Raw genomic sequence first — 7,916 nt, 5'->3', positions numbered from 1 at the left:
TTTTTTTTTTTTTTTTTTTTTTTTGACTGTTGTGTCAATGTTTTCTATGGCATCTTCTGCACCTGAGATTCCCTCTTCTATCTCTTGTGGATTTTTTTGGTGATGCTTGCATCTATGACTCCTGATCTCTTTCCTAAGTTTTCTATCTCCAGAGTTGTTTCCCTTTTTGATTTCTTTATTGTTTCTACTTTGATTTTTAGATTGTGGAAGGTTTTGTTCAATTCCTTCACCTGTTTGGTTGTGTTTTCCTGTAATTCTTTAAGGAAATTTTTGTGTTTCCTCTTTAAGGGCTTTTACCTGTTTACCTGTGTTCTCCTGTATTTCTTTAAGGGAGTTATTTATGTCCTTCTTGAAGTCCTCTATCAGCATCATGAGATGTTATTTTAACCAAGTCTTGTTTTTCCTGTATCTTGGGATATACAGGACTTGCTGTTTTGGGAGAGCTCAGTTCTGATGATGCCATGTAGCCTTGGTTTCTGTTGGTAAGGTTCTTGTGCTTGCCTTTTGTCTTCTGGTTATCTCTAGTGTTAGTTGGTCTTGCTGTCTCTGGCTGAAGCTTGTCCCTCTGTGGTCCTGTATGCCTATATCAGCAGTTCTGGGAGACCAGTTCTCCCCTCTCAGGGCTCCTGCACAGAGGGCTGTGGAACAGCCCTAGCTCCTGGGTGCAGATGGCAACCGGAAGGACCCTGTCCCAGCTGCTCTGCCATTCCTGTGCCCTGTGTGCTCCTGGCTGGACCTGCCTTTGACAGCCACCAGAGAGAAAATGGTGATTTCACTTCCAAGCCCAGGAATCAGAGAACTCCCTAGAGACCAGCTCTCCTCTGGCAGGACCTGGGCACCGTCTTTTAAATTCTTAATATGCATTTGTTTTTAAGTATCTTCCAGGTGGGCCATCTCATTACCTGCTTTTGGTCTGATCACAAAGTTCATTTACTCACCCAGTGTAGACTTAACCATTTGTATTTTTATACTACAATGCATCCTGAAAAATATCCCTATTAGCATTTACCAAGCACTTTCTTTTATCCATTAGTCATTAGTTTAAGGATGTCCCCTACTTTTTGATCTCCCTGGTAGCCACAGAAAGTTACATTTATTGTTATCTCTGTATTACAGAAGAAGAAATTGGGTTTTATTTTTTAAAAACAGGTTGCTAAATTAAAGAGTTATTGTGTTACATGGAAAAAAAAAAACTGGTTTAAGCTAGGCATGGTGGCACATGTCTTTAATCCCAGCAGTTGGGAGGCAGAGGCAGGCAGATTTCTTAGTTCGAGGCCAGCCTGCTCTACAAAGTGAGTTTCAGTACAGCCAGGGCTTTACAGAGAAACCCTGTCTCGAAAAACAAAAACAAACAAACAAAAAAACAAAACAAAAAATGGTTTAGCAGTGAAGAGCACATATTGCTCTTGCAGAGTCTGAGTTCGATCCCAGAATCCACAGTGGCAGATCACAACTCCAGCTTTAGAGGATCTGATGCCCTCTTCTGGCTTCCTCAGGCAACTTCACTACCATGCACATACTGTCACACAGATACATGTAATTACAAGTAGAATCCTGTAAAAAGCAGTTATTATTTGAACACACACACACACTGGGTATGCATATATTATGTAATATTTCCTAATATTTCTTTCTCTACTTGATTGTGAGTATATCATAGATAGGACATCTTTACAAACTTATCTAAATATTCATGAAGACATAACTAATTTTAATTTTGGAATATACAAATGAATTGCTCTATAATTCTAGTCTTTTATTTACAAAATGTTTGATAAGCCTTAAAAATGAAGAAGCTCCTAGGAATTTGTAAATAATACAAGTGATTTATCTCTCACAATACATTTCAACTAACAAGCACTTTGGTATATTAGTGCATTAAATTTTAAAAAGCTATTTTTAGCATATTTAATAAGCAATTGGCTTTATAAAGAAACATTAGTAAGTTCAAATGTCTCAAGAGAACCTGACAATGGAGCTTTGGTAATCACTAAGAATTTTATATATCTCTTAAGGCATATAGAAATATGTTATAATCATTTCACTTGAGCTTCATAAATCATAATTAGTATTGTGCCACCAGATGGAGTATGAGGATATTTAAATGATATTTCTTAAGAAGCACACACAGACAAAGATCCCTTCCAATAAGCTATTTTTGCTCTACTTTTTTCATAATGTTTACCTTACCCCTCCCCCCCCCACACACACACGTACAAACTATCGATTTTACCCTATTTCTCTTAAGGTAAACTATAATGTGTGCAGGAACACAAATGAGTTGAGCCAAGGAATATGGCTCTTACCAAGGAAAGACATGATTTGTTTAGCTCATTGCTATGCATGTAGCAGAACTGACATATAATTATATAGGACATGTAAGCTTTGCTGGGACAGAATGGAATAAGTTAAAAGAATTCATGTATTTAGGTTTGTATAATGGGACCAGGGGTAGTTGCATTATTTTTTAAATTTAAATCAAACTGCTTTGTAGACATATGAGTGATGGCATACATGTTTACAGTGTAATAAAGCTATGGAGTAAGCTAAAGTTAAACAAATGGGCACAGATCCCAGCTTCCTCAAGTTTTAATCAGCTTCTTAGTCATGCATACTTAGATTTATACAGACATGAAGTGAGGACAATATCTCACTTAAAGGGGCTGTAAGAATTCCATGGCTCCAAGTCATTCACTATCAAATTACATCACTGCAATTCTATCACATTACACCTTGATCTTCTGCATTCCATTCACCACCAGCCCCACACAAACTCCGTAAGCATAAAGATCGCATTTGTCTTGTTCATTACTGTATTCCAAATACAGGCAATCTGCAGCTCTCAGTGGATGTTCAGGACATAAATGACGACTGGGAAGATAGAAAATAAAGGCAGGCAATGAAGAATTATGAGAGAAAAATAAGAGAAAGGGGTAAGGCTAAGCACTAGGCTGTGCTGAAGCATGCTGTCTAGAAATTGACAGGGCAGCAGTGACTATCAGTTGGGAGTGTGATGATCTAATGCTTCAGTAGGACATTTCACCCACAGTTAGTCTTTTTAACAGGATTAGAAGCTACATACTAAATATATTGATGTGTGTGCATGTGTGCATATGTGCATGCATGCATGCACACCTGTGTGTATGAATATATTTAGAAACCTTTGTGTGTATGTGTATATATGTATATATATATACACACACACACATATATATGTGATTTTTAAGGCAGATTTCTAATAATTTACTGAAAATACTATGAGTTTTTAAGATACACCAACTTTCAGTCAAATATTCTTGTTTATATAATTATCAACAGTGATAGAAAATGGATAGTGGTGACAGTCATCCTATAATGTGAAGGTATTTTATGCCACTGAATTGCTTAGGGTGGTTAGAACAATCAAATTTCAGACATTTTGTAGCAATAAAATGTGATATCTCAATTTCTCAATATATTATAAAGATAGGTGATAGAATGTCAAAAGCATATTATATCAAAACACTTCTATTTCCAAACTAAAAGGTGGCATCATTGTTAATTCTGTCAATTAATTTCTAATTTTAAAAAATACTTTTATAGGAATGTGGAAAACATCAACCAGAGCACACTCACTTTTTAAAATGTTCTATTCCTTTATCTGTTATACTAAAATAAGACTGTGCTGAAATCAGCACTGAGCAAGTCTAGTGGAAGCCACCCTTCTTTCTAGTGTATCTTCTTCTCTGGAATCTCTATTCAGAAATAAATCACACACACACACACACACACACACACACACACACACACACACACACACACACTTGATATTCCTAAGCTGTAACCAACCATACTTTGTGTGGAATATCTAATAGGAAAATATGTTACTTGTCCCAATATTTGGTAAAAAGAAAATCAATATTTAAACTAAGATCTTTTAAAAACACTTGCAATGTTGCTATTGCCTTAGAAGAATTCACTTGTATCAAAATATCCATGCTTTACTGACATATTGAATCTTTAAGCCCAAATGTACACACTGTTTCTCAAGTGTTTCTGAACAGTAAGATCTCATTAATTCTTTAGGATCCTAGCCTGTAAGCCTCACCCATGCATAGCCTAGACTCTCAGTTATGCCATTTAAAAGAATAAGATGTTAAAATAGTCGTTGATCCCTGATTGTTAGTTATTTGCTACAGAATTGTAGAGAGCAGTTCTTTCCTTGTTTTGATTTTGGTCTAGGTTAACCTTGTTCAAATAAATGTATTCAGAACCAGAATGAAGGGCAGGCTAGTTTCTGTCTGGTCCACTCTCTGAACCATCTCCGGTCTCTTACTTTGAATACTTCTTGCTTCAGCTGAAAGCATAACTATTACCATTGCAGTGGTTTGGCTTGCACTGGGATTGATACAGCTAACATTTTCCTGCATTTTGACTGGTCAATGTGGTGATCTGTGTTACTTCACAAAAGTAGTTCACTTTAAATAAAAGAACCACAAGTTCCAAGATGGTCTATGTCTAGTGACTCTAAAGAAAATATTGCACATACACTACACACTACTGGCATTTAAGACATGTTGTATCATGGATTCTGGAGTAAATGATGCAAGTCTACGATTTTAAAGCTGACAAGAGAAGTAGCAGGGAACAAACAGTGGTGGTACCTCTGTAACCAGGTATTCCCATCCCTGCCTAAGAATAGCTCCTATAGATTAAGAGATATGTTTCTCTTAGTGTGCCTATCTCTTGGTAGACCTCATACCCCATAATCATTGCTGTTATGGTTTGAATAAGAAGTATCCCCCACAGGCTTACATTTGGACCACCCAGCTTTCAGCCTGTAGGACTACTGGAAGGCTCTGAATTCTTTAAGAGAGGAAAATGATAGAATAGAGTTATGGGGGCAGGGCTATGAAGATTATGCCTGACCTTAGTTCTTGTATATCTCCCTGTCTCCTGGTCTGCATCATGTCAACACATACCACCATTGTGGTCTCTGCCCCACTATGGTAGACTGCATCATCTGAAACTGTTCTGCCTTAATTGGTTCTGTCAGGTATTATATCACAGTGAGGAAAAGTTTAACATAAACCAAACTTTAAGGAACAATGTGTTAGAACACACTGTGGCACTGTAGTCTGTTTGCCTGATGGGTATTCAAGCACTCACCGTTAACACAATCAAGGCAAATAAGCAGATAGGACATGGATAATATCATTCTACTCCGTGTAAGTGGGAGTCATTCTTTCAATCTTATGACCTCTTTATGTGATGATCCGCAGAACAAATTTTATTCCAGGCTCAGTGACAGCACTTTTGAATAGCTCATAGTTGATTTATACTTTGAGGCCTGCTGTAACATTTTTAACCTGTTATTAATGCCGATAGAAAATTGCCAGAAGTCTCTAACTTTTCAACAATGGGCTGAGGCTATAACCCTATCCTCAAAGAATCTGCTTCCTATTTTACCTTCACCATTTTCTTCCACTAATATTTCTACTCTAACTTTAACTTGGTTATACTCTATTCAACTCCTGAAAGTGCATATGCCATTGGCCCAAACACAAGAAAATACAAACATATAAATGTTCTACACAGGTGTACTAACCTAGGCAACTAACAAAGTCTCAAGGTCTGAGTATGCTAATGTAAGACATGATTCTAGTTCTTAAAAAAGAAAAAAGTATCTCTTTCCAAATGAAAACTAGGGAAGTAGCAAACATATTTATTCATGTATTATAAACTCTTACATTGTTTCTCTAGTAGGAAGACTATAAACAGTATATGTTGAGTTCTGAATATCCTCAATGGCTTCTTAAAAATTGATAGCAAGAAGAGAGTTTCATAGCTCCCATTTTGAAGGAAAATTATTTAAAATAAATCTTTTTATAAAAAATGATATAAGTAAGCAAATAACTCTTAGTTTTGTTTAATTGTTCATTTAATAACCCTTTTCAGACAAAAGCCATGTAGAAGTAAATGAATAGTAATGTTTTTGAGTTAATTAGTGTGATGGTTTGTATATCCTTGGACCAGGGAGTGGCACCATCTGAAGGTGTGGCCTTGTTGGAATAGGTGTGACCTGGTTGGAATGGGTGTGTCACTGTGGGTGTGGGTATAAGATCCTCACCCTAGTTGCCTGGAAGTCAGTCTTCCACTAGCAGCCTTTGGATGAAGACATAGAACTCTCAGCTNCTCCTGCGCCATGCCTGCCTNGATACTGCCATGCTCCCACCTTGATGATAATGGACTGAACCTCTGAACCTGTAAGCCAGCCCCAATTAAATGTTGGGTTTTTTTATAAGACTTGCCTTGGTCATAGTGTCTGTTCACAGCAGTAAAACCCTAACTAATACAATTAGCATGTGAATAAGCATGCAGCTTGGGTGTGTGATGTAAAGCTGTGACTGGATTGTCCAACTCCCTCTTCTTTTCATCTATTTAAATGGCATATGTGGACCCACAGGTGGGAGACATACATTAACTGCTAGTCTTGCAAAGGTCTTGAAGCATAGTAATGAAAGATCAATGACTAGTTAAGGTAAATCTACAAGAGTTCTGCTTGTGGACGTTGTACATCGTGGTGCGCACTAGGCTCCGCACCACGATGTACAACGTCCACAAGCAGTTGGATGAAGACATAGAACTCTCAGCTCCTCCTGCGCCATGCCTGCCTGGATACTGCCATGCTCCCACCTTGATGATAATGGACTGAACCTCTGAACCTGTAAGCCAGCCCCAATTAAATGTTGGGTTTTTTTATAAGACTTGCCTTGGTCATAGTGTCTGTTCACAGCAGTAAAACCCTAACTAATACAATTAGCATGTGAATAAGCATGCAGCTTGGGTGTGTGATGTAAAGCTGTGACTGGATTGTCCAACTCCCTCTTCTTTTCATCTATTTAAATGGCATATGTGGACCCACAGGTGGGAGACATACATTAACTGCTAGTCTTGCAAAGGTCTTGAAGCATAGTAATGAAAGATCAATGACTAGTTAAGGTAAATCTACAAGAGTTGGTGGATCTTCCTATCACTGGTTCTCAAGGTAGGTTATATATAAATGCATATAAAATTCTGGAATGTTGTATCAGAAAGAAGAACTAGTCTCATTAGCAGTCACTCTCTGTTCTTCTCGTAGCTCCTGGCAAACAGTAACCTGTTTCTGAGCCAAATGAATTGGTGTATTCTGAGCATTTCTGATAAATGGAAGCATGCAATGTACTATCTTTTACAGTTGTTTTCCCACTTAGCATCTCCAAGATTCACTTATATCATTCCATGGATTAATATATAATCATTTTCATTGACAAATGGTATTCTATTATGTGGGAATATCAAAACTTAACTATCTCTTTGTATTAATCGATAGACATCTGGGTGGCTTTAACCATTTAGCTATTGTGGATGACACTTTCATGAACACTTATTTGCATTTCTATGTAGACATGTATTGGTAGGACTAAAATACTTGACTTGTATTGTACAAAGGTTTACATTTTGGAAGAATTACTAAGATGCTTCCCAATTTAGGCACAGCATTTTGAATCTGCAGTTGAAATAAATGGGAAATTTTCAATTTCTCTACATTCTCATCACTGGACTAATAGAATTTTTAAAATATTTTATCTATATTACTGAGTATTACAGACTTGATTTGCATTTTACTAATAACTAATACTATGGAGCATCTTTTTTGTGTGTCCATACATCTTTTTCTGAAGAACTGTCTATTTAGATCTTTTCTCCATTTTAAAATTAAATTTGGATGTGGAGAAAGAGGAACACTCCTCCATTGTTGGTGGGATTGCAAGCTTGTACAACCACTCTGGAAATCAGTCAGGCGGTTCCTCAGAAAATTGGACATAGTACTACCGGAGGATCCAGCAATACCTCTCCTGGGCATATATCCAGAAGATGTCCCAACCGGTAAAAAG

The 7,916-nt window shown here is 37.2% G+C and overlaps 1 protein-coding gene and 1 pseudogene across 1 annotated transcript in view; both read right to left on the bottom strand.

The window, feature by feature from the left end:
- Positions 1 to 7,916, bottom strand: part of Gpr158 (G protein-coupled receptor 158) — a 391,739-nt gene that overhangs the window by 175,365 nt on the left and 208,458 nt on the right. The window lies entirely within an intron of this gene.
- Positions 1 to 7,916, bottom strand: part of LOC110289275 — a 16,175-nt pseudogene that overhangs the window by 2,136 nt on the left and 6,123 nt on the right.

Source organism: Mus caroli, chromosome 2, assembly GCF_900094665.2.
Source record: "Mus caroli chromosome 2, CAROLI_EIJ_v1.1, whole genome shotgun sequence".
In the NCBI taxonomy this organism is placed as follows: Eukaryota; Metazoa; Chordata; class Mammalia; order Rodentia; family Muridae; genus Mus; species Mus caroli.
Note: the sequence above shows the minus strand (reverse complement) of the source record. Positions and strands in the feature narration are given on the sequence as shown.